This window comes from Rhodamnia argentea, chromosome 9, assembly GCF_020921035.1.
Source record: "Rhodamnia argentea isolate NSW1041297 chromosome 9, ASM2092103v1, whole genome shotgun sequence".
Taxonomy (NCBI): domain Eukaryota; kingdom Viridiplantae; phylum Streptophyta; class Magnoliopsida; order Myrtales; family Myrtaceae; genus Rhodamnia; species Rhodamnia argentea.
In genome coordinates this window covers 22,175,256-22,193,965 of record NC_063158.1, presented here as the reverse complement: position 1 = coordinate 22,193,965, position 18,710 = coordinate 22,175,256, and the positions used below count along the sequence as shown (strand labels likewise).

The 18,710-nt window shown below is 38.8% G+C and overlaps 2 pseudogenes; one reads left to right on the top strand and one right to left on the bottom strand.

The window, feature by feature from the left end:
• Window positions 1–18,710, bottom strand: part of LOC115733990 — a 126,316-nt pseudogene that overhangs the window by 29,005 nt on the left and 78,601 nt on the right.
• On the top strand, window positions 9,360–17,357 carry LOC125316664 (annotated as a pseudogene).

Sequence of the window (18,710 nt, the reverse complement as noted above, 5' to 3'; positions counted from 1 at the left end):
TGAGGAAATAATTGTGGGGTGAACAGGAAAAGTAAAACCAATCAAACCACAGCGTTCCCTATGACGTGGAAATTCAGATCGATCGAATACCCTTAGAGAAATCTTAATTTTTCTATTTGTTTATCTTCGGATTCTTCATCTTCTTGGTTCCTCGCAACCTCCATTGATGCTGGTGCTTGAGCTCAATTTGCATTGCTCGACCTCGAGTTCGGTTTATCAGACCTAAGATCAGAGTTGGATAACCTAAAATTGATGTAGAAAAGTAATAGGTAATACAAATGAGAACGTAAATGGATGAATCACTCGTCACTCATACGGGACAAGAGCAAAATGAGAAATCCTTCTTGTTTCTTAAGCCAATGACTCAATTAGTTTATGAATGCAATCAAATCTGAATTTTATTCATATTAGCATACTTATATAAACGAGCATGGAACAATCCTCAAAACATCAGTGACAACTACATCGGAAAAGGACTAAACATTTAAAGATATAGGACCTAGAAAAGTGAAAAAGTCCTAGGAACTAGAAAATGTATTAAAAACTTAGAGATTCGAACTTTTGACTCTTTGAGAACTACAACACAGTTAAGACTCATTAAACTCAGACTCAACTCCCGTTCATCCTCATGGGCAGCTGAATAGACGCCTTGAGAGGTCAGCAAACATTGAAAGAAATCTTCTAGAACAGCTCCCCGTTGATAGGTAGCCGATTAGTAGCTTCGAATGGACGACAAGGTTGTAAAACGACAACAAAAAAGCCGATCGATGACCATGAAATCAGCAACTCTCTTGGAGGATCGACATCTTCAAAAAGGTACCGAAGCTCCGGCATCAATGTGGGATGGTGATGGACTTGTATGGGTCAACTCTTGTTTTGTTTACTTTGAATTAGGAGATGCTTCTGGGAATCTACCCTGAACCTCTTCTTCCAAGAAAGCTTCTAAGTGTGACACGGCTAATGCAACACTAGATCATCTTCTTTGAAGCCACCATGCATAGATGCTAACGTCATTGTCGTGAACGATGTCGAAGGCGTCGTCCTCGCTGCGGCACCCACCTCCATTTTCTATTCACATTTTGTAAATTTTTGAGCCTGCAGCAATAGAGAGTGGCGAAGATGTTAGCAGTCGCAGAATATCATGACGGAGAATGGAAATTTTTCATTTGAAAAGAGCTGCATCAAGCATGCTCATAGTTACTTGAAGACTCTTTAAGACACCCAATGCCTGTTTGATAACATTTATGTTCTTTTGATTCTGTTCCCGTAACAAAAAAGAATCAAAAATATGTTTGATAATGCAAATGATTTTGACTCTGATTTTGCTCCCGGGAACACTTTGGACCAAAAATAAAAAACAAAAAAAAGTTCCTACTCCAAAAAAAGAACACTTTTGAGTAGGGATGAGCATGGGCCGGGTGGGCCGAATCCAGACCTAGACCCCGAAACCGATTTTGTTATAACCGGTTCCCGCTTTTGGAACCGAGAACCGACCCTCGTTTATCTTGAAACCTGTTTTGGAACCGACCCTATTTTTCAATCCGGTTTCGGGGTCTATCCGAGAACCTGTTTTCTTTTTTTTTTTCATCAAAATAATATGAGCATCAATGAAATGAGCAACAAAAATTATAATACACCAAAAGAAACAATCAAAAAAATAATAATAAATAATAGTATGATCCACCAAAAGCAACAAACCTTGATATAAAAAATAAAAGTTAAAATTCATCAAAAGTAACAATGATCCTCCAAAACGTTGAATTAACATAGTGCAAGTTTTTCTATCACACTTCAATTTTCATTGTACCCATTAAAAAATAACTGAAATTGTAGGATCCAAATAACATGCTAAAAGACACCACATTAAACGCGCATGAATCAGCACCAGGAAAACTCAAACACCACGGGCATAAAACCAAAATCATAGTTATTTGGACACTACATTATGGTTTCTTTTTTTTTTTTAAGTAACTAAAAACCGGTTCTAAAACCGGTCCGGGTGGGTTTCCACCTAGAACCGGGAACCGGACCGGTTTCAACCGGTTCCCAAAAATTGAAACCGAAACCCGGACCGGTTTGAGCAAGAACCGATTCTCAACCCCGTCTTTCGGGTGGGCCGATCCGGGTTCCGGGCAAACCCGGTCCGGTTGCACACCCCTACTTTTGAGAATCAAAAAGGCAACGAAAGTCTTCTCTCACTTTTTTCGAGCACCCGCGAGGTGTGAGCTAGGTCAACCAGACCCGATTGGGATAATTTTTTAATAAAAAATTCCGAAATTAATAAAAAAAATCAGAAAATCATTAAAAAATCCAAAAAATGGAAAATTCATAAAAATTCTTAAAAAAAAAAGGAAAAAACAGAAAAAATTCCATTTTTTTTAAAATATAAAAAAATTAGGAGATGGGTCATTTAAACTGGTCAATCCTATTTTTGACGATTTTACCTTTCGATTTCTCATAAATGATGATTTTGCCCCTCATGGGCAATTCGTTTCCAAAAAATTTCAAAAAGTAAGAAATGGGTACATTTAATTGGCCAATCCTATTTTTGGTAATTTTTCCTTTCGATTTTTCCTAAGCCATGTCTAATTTATTGCCGAAGTATCATGCTACATTAGTGGTCATCCGTATGGTATCCAAGAATAAAACCGAGCCACCTATATGGCGGAGATGGAATTTTTTCATTATGAGCAATAAAAGATAGTCAGAGTCCTTGGCATATGCATAGCCTCAAGAGAAGTATGGGAAAACAATAATTTTAGCGTATTATCCTTCCAAGGAATAAACCTGAAGCATCTCTATTTTGGCCAAACGGATGTCATGGTGCTAGACGATTGCAACTGTGGGGTCTGAGGAAAGTCATCAAATGTGATTATGTAATTATTTGATTTAAATGACAAATTGAGAAGATAAATTATTTTTCAGAACAGAAATTTTGTGCGGTTACCAAACCCGTTTCTGGTTCAGAAACAGAAATTTTATGCAATTACCAAACGCGTTATGATTCTCTAAAACTCATCCGGGAACAAAATAAAAAATTGATTCTAATCAGAATCACTTTTTTGGAACAAATACGCTACCAAACAGGCCCCTAGTGTATTAAAAATTCATATGCAGCCGAACCATGCCTTGATTTAAATGCTTAGTTAATAAGTGTTGTCATTACATGTCGGAATGATAATTGCGTAATAAATCAGTATCACCTCGAATGCTACTAAGGCTGATAACAAAGAGGCCAAGCCTGATTCAAATCTCAATGATACAACCTGTATTATTCCCAAGTAAAGTACCGCATGACAGTGAAATAGCTGCTTTTAGGCTGACCCATACTTTATCTCTCACCTTTAAGTGATTTGCGGAATGAGAGGGCAGAGATTTTATATTAAGATAAGATTGGCAAGTTTCTATAAACGAAAGTGGAAGAATTATTATTCAACTAATTACAGATTACATCAATATATGTAGTGGGCATTAGGGCTCGCTAATAATGAAAAAGACTAAATTACCCTCACTCACAATAAGCCTAATAATTAACGTTTCAACATCTTTATTTCTTGTTGTATCAAAATCTTAGCTCCTGAGTAGAAAGTACTATTTTCAACTAATTTCTCCACTTGTTCGTTGTTATCAACATCATCAAATATAATGAAGACTTTTTTTATTATTGAGTGCTTCTCCATTCCTCGTCGTTCCATAATCAAGCTTGTCAATGATCCTCATTCCTACCGGATGGCTAGTTTCGGATATTAACTTTTTTTTGCAAGTCAGCTAAGCCATCCGTTTTTTGATGACTTCGCTCGAACATCTTCAAGGAAACAACAACACTTTCAAAATGTGAAGAGAATTGGTTGAATACGACCTTGGCGAGAGTTGTTTTACCGACACCACCCATGCCATACATTTTAATTAGTCACACACCACTGGAGTTGACGCCTAATAATCTGCTTACCGCTACTACTTGATCGTCGAGTCCAACTAAATGTTCAGTCACCAATTTATGTTTGATCTTCAACTTTTCCACGACTTCCGCAACTATCAACTTGATCAATTCGCCATGGCCGCCACAGCGAAAAACCGAGTTAATGTGAGGAAAAAAATGCGAAATCACGATTTCCTAGCTAGAAGCGATGTTCTTCAAGCACGGTATAAACTACACGATGATCTGATAAGTAATGGGACCGTAACAAAATAGAAGTGATCTGCTAATATTCCATATGGTACATTAGCATCGCCATTTCCTCTTTAACAAATATCTGAGCAGAAGCCAAGGGATCAAACGTTGTACTCTCTCTCTCTCTCTCTCTCCTCTCGTAGAGATCTAGATCTGAGGACGTTTAAAATACTTTTATAGACAACATAGCTGGCTTGTGCGGAAGCCAAGGAATCAAAACGTTATTTTCTCTACCCGCTTCACCGTTCCCATCGATCCATCTTTATTTATATCGACCGTCGCGCATGCAGTTGCAGGCCCCATGTGCAAAGGTTTGAAAGGATGTGGTTATTTTCTCAGCTTAAGCAGATCTCTCTCTCCCTCTCTCCCTCTGACTCGATGTTCTTTGCAGAGAAAGATGCCGTGTCAACACATCATGTTGTAATATTAACGGGGAGACTAATCAAGATTTTGCAAATAAATCAATATGAAAGCTCAAAGAAATAAATGAAGAATGATAAAGGACACCAGAGACTTACGTGATTTGATCCAAAGATCGGCAGCTATTGTCCACAGGGAGAGCCAGCAAGAATAATTCACTATAATTGGATAATCGCAGTTACAATCGCTCAAAATCTACTGTGCTCAAGGCTCCTTCGCGCGATCAAGAGAACATCACATTGCGTTCACCTTTTTCTGTCTTCACGAGTCTATTTCTCTAAGTCTATTGTGCACGGCTCTCTTTCCACGAAAAAAAAAAAAAAAAAAAGAAGAACCCCTCTAATAGCTTCTTGGACCACCCGACACAAGAAAGAGAAAACAGGAAATGTTTCCACGACATTCTGATAAGATCGTCGGTTATTTCTAACCATAAATTCACAAACTATCGGCGTGTGTTTTAGTAAAGCACTTATTAATTAAAAAAATTGTGAGGTTAGAAATAATAATCATACTATCAAACTATCGTAGTAGCAGCTCTCAAGAGGAAATCTATATTTTATGTGCCCTTCTTTTCTTTCCTTTCTTTTTTCCCTCTCATTACCCCCCTTGGGCACCCACTTGGTTTTGTACGGTCAAAAAACTGCTCTTTTTTTTTTTTTTTTCGAGCGAAGAAAGAGTCGTCCAAGTCTTCATGCTGGTCACCTTATACAATTACGAAATGGCCACCGTACCAATCAAAAGAAAGAATAAAGCAACAATACGGTTCCAATAAATATGGAGTTTCGTAACGGGCTCAAGTTCGAGACATAATTTAACACATCAAGAGACAATAATGGAGTAGTTATAAGAAGAAAGCCAATGAAATGTTTTGGGTATATGAGAAACTGGTGCAGACAGAAAGTCGTAATTTATTACGACCAAGACTATAAGATTGAATGCTAGCATTGGTCGCTGATTTAATACAAGAAAGCTTCGAAGTGTGACATACCTAATGTTAAAACAGTGTATTTTCAAAAAACAGTGTTTTTCAAGCTTAGACTCAAAAGGCTGTCTTGTGGATGGATTTGCAAAAACGAAGCTAGCCTCTTCCGCGATTGAAATTGAAACCCTAGCCCTGTTGGAGTCTCCGGTGTACTTGGAAGAGAACTGGGAGTTGAATGCACAAACTGAACTGAAGCTAAAACCGGAAAGTGATAGCCTTTCGTTGATAAGCTATGTTTCAGGTGGATCCGGATCCCCTACCATAAAGGTAGGAGTGACATTGAGGGATCCGGGCCGTCCATTTCAAAATGGACGGCCCAAATTCATCCACATCACCCTTTAGAAGGGAGGAAAATTTTTTGGTGGGAAATTTCAAATTTTAAAGAAAGTTATGTGAATCAATCCGGGCCGTCCATTTTTTATTTGAACGGCCCGAATCGATCGTGTCATCCCTAACATTGCTTAATGTTAGGGGATCCGGTTCCATTTCGGGCGCAAATCAAAGTCCGTGGAACGTGCTGGGTGGATGTCTGCAAGCAAAAAAATTGGCCGAGTACAAGAATCAAAACATTAGCCTACTGTTCATGTGAAGCCAATCATCTGGTAAACTGGATTGCAAAAAAAGCCCAACGACCAAAAACCCTCCCCCTTAATTGGCTGTCTAAGCCCCTACAAGTCATTTTAGATATCCTCTGTTTTGATGTCAAGAAACTGAGTTTTACTTTGACTTAATGAAATATCTATTTCCGACAAAAAAAAAAAAAAAAAAAAGCTTAGGCTCCCTTTGTTTTACAGAAAATAGCTTTCAAAAAAATGTTTTCTAGATTTTTCGGCATTTGGTTTGCGAATAATAATCTAGCCAGAGAAAACATCTTCCACCGATGTCAAAAAGTCGGTTACAAGTGGGAAAAATATTTTCCTCTCTTTGAGAAGAGGAGAACTTTTTCTCATCTCTTTGCTCTGTCAATTCCTTCACGTTCATTTTCTTTTATACTTTTTTAAATTCTTCATTTTCTTCTTTTCTTTTGTTTTATTTTCTTCCTTTTTCACTTTTATTTTCTTATTTCTTTTTTTTTTCCTTTTTCTCCTTCTTCCTCCTTCCACCTTCCTCTTCTAGCTCGCAGTTTCTTCCTCTTTCTTCCTTCGCCTACTGTAGACCTCGACAAAGGCCTACGAGTGACAAGCTCACCCAAGGCTAGCAAGCTCGAGCCACATAGCCTCAAGCTCGCCGCGCCAACCTCGAGTGAGTTCGAGGCTCAGCCTGCCGGAATCGGCAAGTTCAAGCCTCGCCCATTGGTGACAAGGCTTGGGGGTTGATTATCGGTCGTCGATCATAGCTATGGCTGGGCTCTAAATCTAAGAGACGACTTGCTTGCCGATTGCGGCAATTCCAGAGCTCCTCGAGGTGAAGTCCATACGAAAGCTCTTTTCTTTGTGTGTTGAAGAAGTAGAAGATGATGGATGGAAGAGGGGATGACAATGCAATGGCCAGCTGAAGAAGAAAGGTAGAAGACAAAGAAAATAAAATAAAAAAATAAAAATAATAAATTAATTGGAAAAATCAAATTCTAAAAAAAAAAAACTCCGAAAAATGAAATTTTGAAAAATATTTTTCAAAAACGCCACATTTTTCATGAAACAAACAGAGCCTTGAACATATCAATTTTAGACCAATTGAAATCACAAGAAATGTGGCGAATAGGCATTGTGGCTATGCTGATAAAAGGATTGGGGGGACATTAATAGCATAGATACGGGGTTCGACTCCAGCGATTTGTAAAGAGACAAAGATGAGAGTTAAAGATACGATAGAAAAAAAAAATTACAAGAAAGATATTGAGCTCGATCATTCGCCAAGCCCGCATTTGTAAATGTGGCTGTCATTGTTGTCATCGATGTCGAAACCATCGTTCTCGCCGCCACACCTGGTTCCCTTCTCTTTTCGCAATCCTAAAATTTGCAACATGAAGCAACGGATGGTGGCGAAGATATTAGCAATCTCAGGATATCGTGATGAAGAATTAGAAAATTTTGCTTGAAAAGTGCTACCAAAGTGCCTCAAAGTCTGATACTAATCTAGCGTGAGATTACTAGATATCAATGCACGAAATTAGTTATCAAATAGACAAAACCAAGAAAATAATTTGATAGTGAAGAGATTTTTTTTCTTTGGTCAAAATAATATTTCATTCATTTCTTTGACTGAAATACAATAAAAAAACATCTCTGTTCAAAGAGCACAACTTTAAATCAAGACAAATCACGTGCAACCTCAAACCAACACAAGCTATAGATAACCAGAGAAATCATGAAAACAAGATTATAGATCACACACACTCAAAGAGCACATATATAACTTCTTCACACTAAAATCGACGGCCGATCACAAAATCCGTCTTTAGTAGTGAACACACACCAAGAACTTTATCTAATGCTACGGCTTTGCCTTTCGTAAGCGTGTGCCTATGATTGGCATTCCCAACATCGTTACCACGCAGAATGAAATAGTTGAATGAGTGTATATCTTACTCCTTTGAGAGAGAAACCTTTACGAAACTCCTCTGATCTTTTTCAAAATTGCATTTGTTCGCCAACGAAATCCGAGCAAAGCGAAACTCCAAAAATATACACGTAAAAAACTTCAAATCTATATTAGATGAGGATAGATATCTCCACAAAACAAGAGAGAGAAACTTCGAGATCTAGACTAAATCGAAAGAGAAAGCTCCCAAACGGGAGGAAAACGAGAAAATGAAACAAAGAACCAAAAAGCTAAAGAAAAAGGGGATGGAGAGATCTAGCTCAAACCGCTCCCTCCATAGAAGTTGAAAAAGAGAGCCTTGTGAAGGTAAGAGGGAAAAGAGATAATTAAGGCTGGCTGAGAGAGAGGCACTCCGATTTATTGATAGTGAAGAGATTGTTTAGTGCGGCACCGTGATTTTTTCCGTTTCTGATTTAGAAGGGTTTTTCCACGTAAAAATTCGCTTGTCATCTTTTCTGTTTTTTCCTCTTCAAAGATTCGCGTTACTAATAAATATCTCGTAACAAACATATTCGGAGGAGCAGATTTGTAATTGCAGGGCTTAGTCCCCCGTCCAATTTGAGGGGCGAAATGTTTAACGTACATCGTTTCAAGGTTTAACTCATAGTTTTATTGTCATTACACGCAGGAAAGATAATTCCGCAATAAATCAAATTGCCAGGGACGACCTAGAACTTAATTCCTAGTCGCGCCATCTTTTAAGTTACTCCCGGATAAATTTGCCCTCTTCTTTGGCACCACAATAGGAATGTGAGATGGGTTTGGGTAGCAATCGACGAATAGCTCCTCGAGTTTCAAATCGAGGGTAAATGCTCATGTAGACTGGAGCCTACATATCCTGAATCTATTCGGGTCATTGATCGCGTGGTTACCATGTGTGGGTCCACGTGATCAACAATCAAGAAATATCTAAATTATTAGAATTTTTTGAAGATAGATTTCGTTCGTTTCACGAAAAATGAATGATTTGAAAAATATTCTTTAAAAATAATGCTTTGTTATCTTTTGAAATAATTAATCAATTAATTTATCTTTCTAAACCATGTAAATCGTCATTTTTGAAAAAATATTTTCGAAGTTATTCATTCTCCGGCAATCAAACGGAGTCCAGTGAAAATGTTTCTCATGGAGGGGCAAAATCGGAATCATGTCTGGAAAACTCCCGGCGGAGGCACGACGAGTCGATCAAACCGAACCTCCGTCGATCACTTGCCGGTCCCACCTCTCCCATACCATATATATAAAAAGAGTCGCCGTTCAAAACCTCAGAAAACCAGATTACTTCTCTCTCATCTCGATTCAAACCCAGTCGACTCTCTCTCTCTCTCTCCCTCGCTCGAGCTCGCTCGCTTACTGTCGCAATCGCAAGCGAGGTACCATAGATCCTCCGGTTGTCTCGGTATAGCAATTCATCTTGTGTTGACATATGCGAATTAATCTTGAACTTCTGTAACCCGTCGATTCCTTCTGCTATGGCTTCTTAGGAGTTCTCGTTGCGTCTTCCTGGCTCGTACCTTCGAAATATCGGCGTTCGCTGATTGCTTCGTAGTGCTAAGCGGAGGTACTTCATGAGGGCGCGTAGTTTTCCAATGGTGAACTTGATGAGATGCGAACTTTTCAATTGAGGAGGTTCCTTTGGACTCTAGGTCCATGTGATTTCAGAAGATCTCTTTGTGATCGATGTAGATTGGCCTTATAGAGTTCGTTCGAGCATCTTCTCTGATTTTTGTACGTTAGGCACAGCGAAGAGTCTCTTCTTAATTACTACGTTTATCTCTCTGATATACCTCTGCGAGTATTCTGGCGCGAATTGCCGTAAGCCTAAGTCTACAGCTCTTTGCTGTTTCGCTGCACTATAGACGCTTATGTAGAGAATTATCACTATGACTTGCAGCATTTACCAGGTCATTGTCTTGACTTCTGAGATATGAGTAGGAGATTTTTTTCGCTGCCCAGGGCAGTTTCACAAAGATAATGCTATTTCGCGGCATCTCTCTTTGTAGAAATGGTGCCATGATAAGTAGCTGTTCTGATGTATTTTTTTTTTTTTTTCAATAGCATTCATTTTAATTGAACTTCACTGTGCTGAAAATCGGATGATTTGAATGTGATAGGTCCTCCTATATGACAGCCATTAATTCATTTGCACAAAATCAATTTTACAGTTTCTTATGTTAAATTAGTATCTGTGTTCTTTTCTTGTCATAGATTATGCTGGATTACCCCTGTGCTTTGCCCTTGTATTAACTGTTTAATACTGCATTTGTTCATCCTCTGCAATAGCTATAGTGGATCCACTTGCAGTCTAGTTGAACTCCTTCAGACATTTCATATTAGAAGTATGCAAGACTCATGTCCCACTTGAATCAAGGCAGAGAAAACTTGAAATGTTCGTTACTGTTTTGTAGTGATTAGCTGTCCATCTCATCACTGCTATCAAATCGGAGATCCATTGCCTTTGCATTTGTAGGATGAAAAATGAATCTTCAGAAGTATATGACAGTGGCACGTATAAATGGGTGTTTTTGGTCTCTCAATTTTAGATTTAAAGCTTGCAACTCTCCACCTAACCACTTTGTATAAGTAAGTGCTGCTCCTGTATGAACTGTTTATATGTCAAGCTGTGGGTTTTTCACTTTGATGGACTGGCTAAGGTCCCTCCAAGGCTAGTTTATATATGCTTCTGCAAAAGATAAGTGCAAAAATGTTATAGATGCAATGTTTTAGCAAAGAGATGTTGCTTTCATGAAGAGAGGAGGTTGCTGTGTAGTATAGCCAACCTAAAGGGTTTGCAATTGATTCTCCCTTTTCTTTTGCAAATTCTGAGGGCCATTTAGATTCTCTTTTTTCTTATGCTATCCTCACACTTTCTCTTGCAGATGGCAGAATCACCAAAGGAAACTGCAGTGGTGAATCGGAAAGAGGATAAATCATTACTAGGTACTCTATAAGCTTGACAAATCTAAAAATACAGTTAATTCACTTCAGATGTGGAATGGTACCACAAGGATGCATATTTCTTTATTTCAAAACCTAATATATTTGTTTATTTAGTATGGCCTGACATATGACTCTATTGATATCATGGTCAATAATTAGTGCAGCATACATTGCATGTACTTGAAAATCTAATTAAAGAGTTCTTAATGCTAAAATAGGTTTCATCCTTGTCATTGATTAGGATGATTGCTTATACACATTTTTGGCCGCGTCATATGAAAGTTAGATATGTTGGTCATAGCTCAATGTTAAATCCAATTTCAACAGATGCTGAATTTGGAAAGGAGTTCCTTACCTCCTGGAAGTCGTTGTCTGTGGCGGAAGATGACGCAGTGGATTTTAACTTTGATACAGTTGGCAAAGGCATGACGAAGAAATTCAACTTTGATAAACTGTAAGTGAAACTTAAAAGTATAGGCAGTTAGCTAATAAATCGGCATTGAGACAGAATTTAACTTTGATATTCTATCTTCATACTTGTATTGGTTACATTTATTGTACCCCGTACAATTACCTCTTTGTGGAGAATAATGCCCCGGGCGATTTAGTGAGCCATGCTTTACATATCATTCAACCACTTCAAAAATCATTAAAACAATGGATGATGGTGAAGGAGTATGAAAGCTTCTCACAATCTTACTTATTATGAGAGTGGGATATGTCTCTGCTTTCTGTGGATTGATAGTGAAAAACCCTTTTTCAGGGATGTTGATTTTAACCTGGATGCTGATTTTGACAAGTTATCATCATTCAACTTAGACATGCCGGATCTTGATTTCTCCTGTCCATCTAAGAAATCTCCAAACAACAAGGACAGAAATGAAGCAGAATCACTTGATGAAGGAAATTCCAAGAAAAGATTTTCTTTCTCCTTTGATTTTAATGAGTAAGACAGCTTCACAATGTATACATTTGGGCTTATTCTTTGATACATAAGGTTATATTTTCAAGTGAAGGGAAATGTCATGACTTGTGATTGCAATCTAGGAACTTAGCAATCATTTGTGCTATCCAGGTTGGATGGCTTTAATCTTGATTCACCCAAAACTGAGGGAGAACAAGGTGGAAAGAAGGTTATAGGAAGCAAAGGGAGATCATCGGAGATGAATGAGCACCAGGGCTTAAAAACTCGCCTTCCTGAGGCAATTCCTGACTCTGAGGATAATGCTATGATTAATAATGTTCAATCAACACGCTGTGTGGGTACATCAGAGATTCAAGTAGAAACTTCTGTAAGTTCAGCTTCTATGCCTAACCCAAGAATGGATGATCAGGTGCCAAAGCCTGCGGCCTGTAGAAATTCAATTGCCGAACAATCTTCTTTTGAAAGGACAAACAGCACGTGTGCTCAAGAATCTGATCAACAAGATTATTCATTGGACAAAACAGCACCAAGAGAAGTACATATTTAGCCCGCGGTTGACACAAATTTAAGTACCATCCCAGAGCTTCCAAGAAAAGATTTGTGGATCGTCAAAGGTTTGAATTCCACTTTGGGTGAGGAGCAGAGTAACAGGGAAGAAATGGCAGGGGAAGCCACATATTCTCATAGCAACTCGCAGTCAGAAGGTTCAAGTGTGCCACATGTTCCAGGAACAGAAGGCGAGGCAAAAGGAAGCAATAAACCTTTTCTTGATACATTGAATGTTACTAAGGCTGATAACCAAGAGGCCAAGCCTGATACAAATCTTAATGATACAGCCTGTATTATCCAAAGTAAAGTGCTGCATGACAGTGAAATATCTGTTTTCAGGTTGTCCCATTTATCCCTTACCTTGAAGTGATTAGATGAATGAGAGGGAATCCATGTTAGGATGGTGTTGGCAAGTTTCTGCCATGCCAAACTAGAGCAATGAGCCATTAATGTCTCCTTTTAAGAAACATGGACTCTTGTTAGTTGTTTTTGTGAAAACTTGGAAAGCATATGCATCCATAATTTTATATTTAACAGGAATGCAAGTTCTTGTGATTATCAGTTTGATACACTCATTCATTGAGTTTTTGCTATCATGTTGATGCATTTTATGGTGATTTCCAGAGTTCAGTAAAAAGATAGGGGGATCAACAACATAACATTTTTGCACTTCTTAGCTCTGTTTTGGTACTATGTAAATGTCCCAAGCAGAGAACCTGCAGTTAAAAATCGTCCTTTTTCTTTACTGGTAGAGAGCCTGGACAAGCACACTCAAAGTTTTTCAAGAGGTCAGAGGAAATTAAGAGTCAGTCTTCTCGAGAACCATCAACTGGGAGAAAGCTTACTCAATTTAGCAGCAAAAGACTTGCTTCTGTACATCTAAATGAAACTAGGTGAGGATTTTCTTTTTGATTACAGTTTCTTTGGATATTCCATGCTTTTCAACGTCACATGGTTTATGCAATCTTCAACAGGTTGGGCGACAATGCCAAGGATTCTCTAGTTGCGGGAAAGTCACTCAGTGGTCTAAATTCACTGGCGAGGGAGCAAACAAAAAGTCAACATCCTCTGACTGGAAGCCATATCAGTGTGAGACCCACTTCTCAACTGGGGTGAGGCATCTGTACCCAATCGAGTTGCAACTGTAGAGCTGTCTGAAATTCTGTTGAAATTCTAGTAATTTTTTTTTCCCATGTACTTCACTTAACAGTAGCTAACAGTGGGTGAGTGATGTGTAAGTTATCTCCTCCCCACTGCCACTCCTCCACCCGCATACAAACAGAAAAGGAAGAAAAGGGTAATTAAAGGGAAAAGTTTACCTCCTTCCCATATAAAGGTGCCCTGGTTGTTACTCTTCTGTTATCCGATGGACTTCCGACTAGGGTGAAATGAGAATTTTTTTTTTTTTTGTCATAGTTTGCATTGAGACATTGGACACTACTAATTGCTGTATATACCTAGTTTGGTCGACACATAAGTTGATATATGTAAAATTACTGAACATTACTAGTTTGATCAACTCTTGTGTAGATATATGTGAAAATATTTTGATGTTCTTGATTATTTGCTTGCTGTTCATGGAAGTTAAAGCCTTTTCAGCTGAAATTATAAACCTTTACGTGCAATTGTCTCTCAAGTCTAAGTTCACCTGTCATTATTGGCCAGGAAAGCTCATTAAATCCTTCATACTATGCTTTAAAGAGGATATTGACATCTGTCTCTGGTAAAATATGACTAAATTATCTGCTAGAAGACTACAAGCCTGGAAGTAGGGTTCACAATCTGCTGTAGAATGATATGTTCATGTTCAGTTTGAACCTTTTGAGTCACATGAAATGGGAGAGCGGTATTCCTTTAAACGATGTTTTCTTTTAAGACTGAAATAACTCCTGATTATAGAAAAGATGCGTCAATGTCAATGTCATGTCATATCAGTTTTATGTGTGAGGTTGTTCATTTTAAGTCATATCCTGTCTTAGACATTGCCAATTCTAACAAGTAGAGTGCATATATTGAATTAGTCCTTTGACACAGCATTATTTTGCATATGCTTAATCTGCTTGCACTAAACTTTTGCAGTTCTCTATGCAAGACGGGAAGTTTAAATGTGTTGTCAAAACCAATTGTTAACATATGCGTGAATCCTGAAGTCACTAATTCAAGCAAGGAATCTTTTAAGGATTCCACGGTCAGAAATGTTGATGTGAAGAACAGTAACTCTCTTAATTCTGGCAAGAGGGCTTTTCATCTTACTAGCTTGAAAACGATGAGGTCTAACCTGCATCCTTACTTGATGTCCTGCTATTTGAAACCATAGATACTTTTAGAGACCAAGATGTCAATATGTGCAGGGCCACAAGAACGAAAGAAGATCAACTTGGTTCTAATCCTACAGAGGAAATCAGTTCCACGAGAGACTCTGAGCAAGTAACGGCTATGCCAGGTGATGCAGCACATGGGTTAGCTCATCGTCGCAAAAGCACCGAAAGCCAGTCACTTCTCAATTCATCCTTAAAGCGAAAATCATATGAGGTTCCTTTCTGTTGTTTACTCTTCACTTCCATGTAATACCTTACACCTCTTCAATAGGGTGCTGCAAATATACTTATGAGGATGCTATTTTGTAATGCATATGTCTATGTTGCAGGGATCAGATGCCAATTTAATGCCATTTAGTCCATTAAAACGGCTCTCTCAGTCTCCAAGTGAGAAAAGGTGAAGAGTGTTAATAACTCCATTAGCCTTGCTCCTGTGACTTGGTATTTGTTTGTGGAAGTAATGTTCTTACTCTTGACATCTTAGAAGTTTCAGAGAATCCTCGGAAACTGTCGTCATAGATCAGGTAAATCGATAAAACTGGCCACTTCTCAATTCACAGGGGAAATCATCTGAGTTTCCTTTCTATTGTTTGCTTTTCAGACTTTCAAGTAATACCTTACACCACTTCCAAAGGGTGTTGCGAATGTAATTTTGAAGATGCTATTTTGTAATGCACTAGAAGTCGCGATTGTCTATCTTGCAGGGATCAGTTGCCAATTTGATGTCATTTAGTCCCCTGGAATGGCCCTCTGAATCTCCAAGTATAAAAAGGTGAAGAGTGCTAATAACTCCACTACCCTTGCTCCTGTGACTGGGCTTTGTTTGTGGAAGTAATGTTCTTACCCTTGACACTTCCGAAGTTTCAGAGAATCCTCCGGAGCTGTTGTCACAGATCAGGTAAATGGACAGAACCTTCTTAAGTTTTTCTACTTTAACAGAGAGTCGAAACTTGTTCTTTACTGGTTTCTTAGATTATTTGTTTCAGGTTTGCAATCATGAGAGCACCGAACAGAGCAAAACCAACAGTTTTTTTTTTTTTTGATGACCCAGGGAACCCCCGCACGGCCGGCAGCCGGGGGGTAAACCCTGGGGGCAACACGTGCTAGCCACCACACACGTGCCACCGGGTAAGTCACCCTGCGACGCCTCTGGGATTTGAACACTCGACCTTTTGCGAGAGGAAGAGTGCGCAAGCCAGCTGCGCTACCCAGGTGGGTGGTGAGCAAAACCAACAGTTTGTCTGGTGACCATCCTAAATTGCAGCTTAAGATTTCTCCTAAGGCGAGGTCAACCGAAGTTGGAAGTCCGTTGATCATGGAAAGTGATGAAAATGTTGAAAAGGCTGAAGCTTATACAACGGAACTTGAAGATGTAAGTGAATTGTGGCTAAATTATTTTCGCTATAGATGAGTTGCTTATGCACTTTTTGGCTTTGGCAATCAATTGTAGGCTTATTGTAGACTATAGTCAGAGACCATGAAGATTATAAAAGAGAGACAATAACAGTGACAACAAAGAACTAGGAAAAGAAAATACGAGGTTGTCAAGTTACAGGGAGTAGTTGCCATAGACAACATTCTGTGGCTTATAGGATGAGTGGTTGAGATGAGTTTCTTTTAATTATTTCTTTTATCTGTTTACTTCTTATTTTCTTTGTTGGGGTGGGGGATTGGATGAGCAAGCCTGAGCTTCTTGATTTTGTACATTTTACTACTGGATGTTTGCTCTTCACTTCCGATAATTTGGTTATGCGTTCATTGACATTATGCATCATCATGTATTGAGTTTAGAAATCAATTGATGAAGAGAACCTGCCTAATACGGAAATTGTGATTTCTTCGACGGCCAACCTAATTATCCTTAAGGACGAATCTCTTGTACTTTATAGTTATTTTCTATAATTGTCTATCATAAGCATTTGAGTTTTCAGAAGGCCATTGGAAACTAGACTGATGATATTACAGAGAAGGGCATTGAACTGTTGCCTCTTGTCTATTCTACCATGTTTGTGATCCTTCTGCTGGTAATACATTGGCTGCCTAAGGGAATTGTCTTGCAGATCTGCAACATGCTAAAGAAGAAGCAGGAAGAAGCTAAAGAATTGCTTGTTCGAGCACTTGTGAACAACAACAATCTGTTAATGCTTAATCATCCCATCCATGATGAACAGATATCCTTCTGGTTATCAATGATTTCACGGGATGTTCTTTGGGTTGTCCATGATATGTTTCTTCTCTCTTTTGGCATTTCTTTGTAATTCCTTCACCAGATAAAACATCCGTAGGGTGCAGAAGTTTGCATCACAGCTCATGACGAAGGAGATTCACATTTGAAGTTGCATCAGTTGAGGTACTCTCTCTTTCTCTCTCAAGCACACAACACACACACATGCGCCGAGTCATACCAAAACCGAATCACAGGAGACCATAGAAGATGCATGCATGGGCCTCTACAAACATGTGAATTGCCCACGTGATCAGACACTCTAGTGAACCTGGGTGCAGTTATGAATCAGGAAAGTATACGCCGTGCTTGTTTCTCAGGCTTCTGGATTACAACTTATGGAAGCGGACTGGCTTCCTGCATAGATTCAGGGATAGTCTACATTTTTGTGTACTGTTGGTTCAGGATGAAATCCCAAGGACATTTCCAGGTGCCTTGCTGAATCAAGACTATATTTTTCTTCTCCCTATTTTCATGGGATGCTGTCGAGGTCAATGTTTCAAATATGGGACCAACTTCTAAAACTTAACATTCATAATTGTTCAATCTCGACTTACTATTTCCTTTCACTAGAGAGTGCCCGGGTTTCTGCTGGAGCTCATTATAAAAGACTCCTCCGTGTCTAGGCTTAAGTGTTTTCTTAACAGCAGGGAAGCCAGGGCAGCACCAATATGAAATTTTGGATCGTGCGACATTTGAATTGTCAGAAGATGCCCAACCTATTCAGTTAATAGGCTTAAGGTCGCGAGTTTGTATCTTCATTTATCTTATAGATGACCTCTATGCGAGAATTGATGGAAACTTCAAGGTCCGAAATTGCTGTCTAGAGTTCCGCGAGATATCAGGTACGGTTACACGCACTCCTGGAAGTGTTCTTAAGAAGAGCATGAACGACATTGGTTTTCTTAGAATTCGAGTGTGCGATAAGTAGTTCCAAAGGTTTAAGCTGTCAAAAAGTGCAGTAATTCTTATATCTCAATAGCCCGGGTGCGATTGCCGTTGATAGAAGAATGGAAGTTTGAACTGTGTGAACGTATTACTTTTCGAAAGCTATTTAGGTGAAAAGAATGAATAATCGAACTTGTGATATCGTGCTCTGATATCGTAACTTAGATGGAGTTAGCCAACACTTTATTGTGATGGCTTAGGTTATAGTTTTGTTAACTTTATTCTATATATCAAGTTGCTAAGTGGATCATTTGTCAAGATCCCAAGAAAAAGACATTGCGTCTTCGGTGCCAAAACGCAAGAAAGGACACTCGGTAAGGGCGTGAATCCACCAGAGACGGCCGGGATTGGGAGCCTCAAAGCAAAGTTGAGTAACGACAATAGTTGGATTCGGAAGATCGTCTAGCTGATCATGACAAAAGGTTGAATGAGTCGACAATACTTAGAAAGAAGCCAAATTAGAGAACCACTCCATTCGACCGGGACAAGAAAGGCATTGGTAACGAAGTAGCTGACAAGTGAGTTGATTTGGCACCACGTATTCAAGACTCCACTGGTCGGGAATGTGCTTTGACTTTATAATGTTCTTGTTTTACAAAAATTTTAAGCCTCTCTCCTTAAATAGCACAAATTTTTTAAAACTTAATCTGTGTGGTGCAAAGATTGAACCTTTCATTTTCAATTTTCCATGT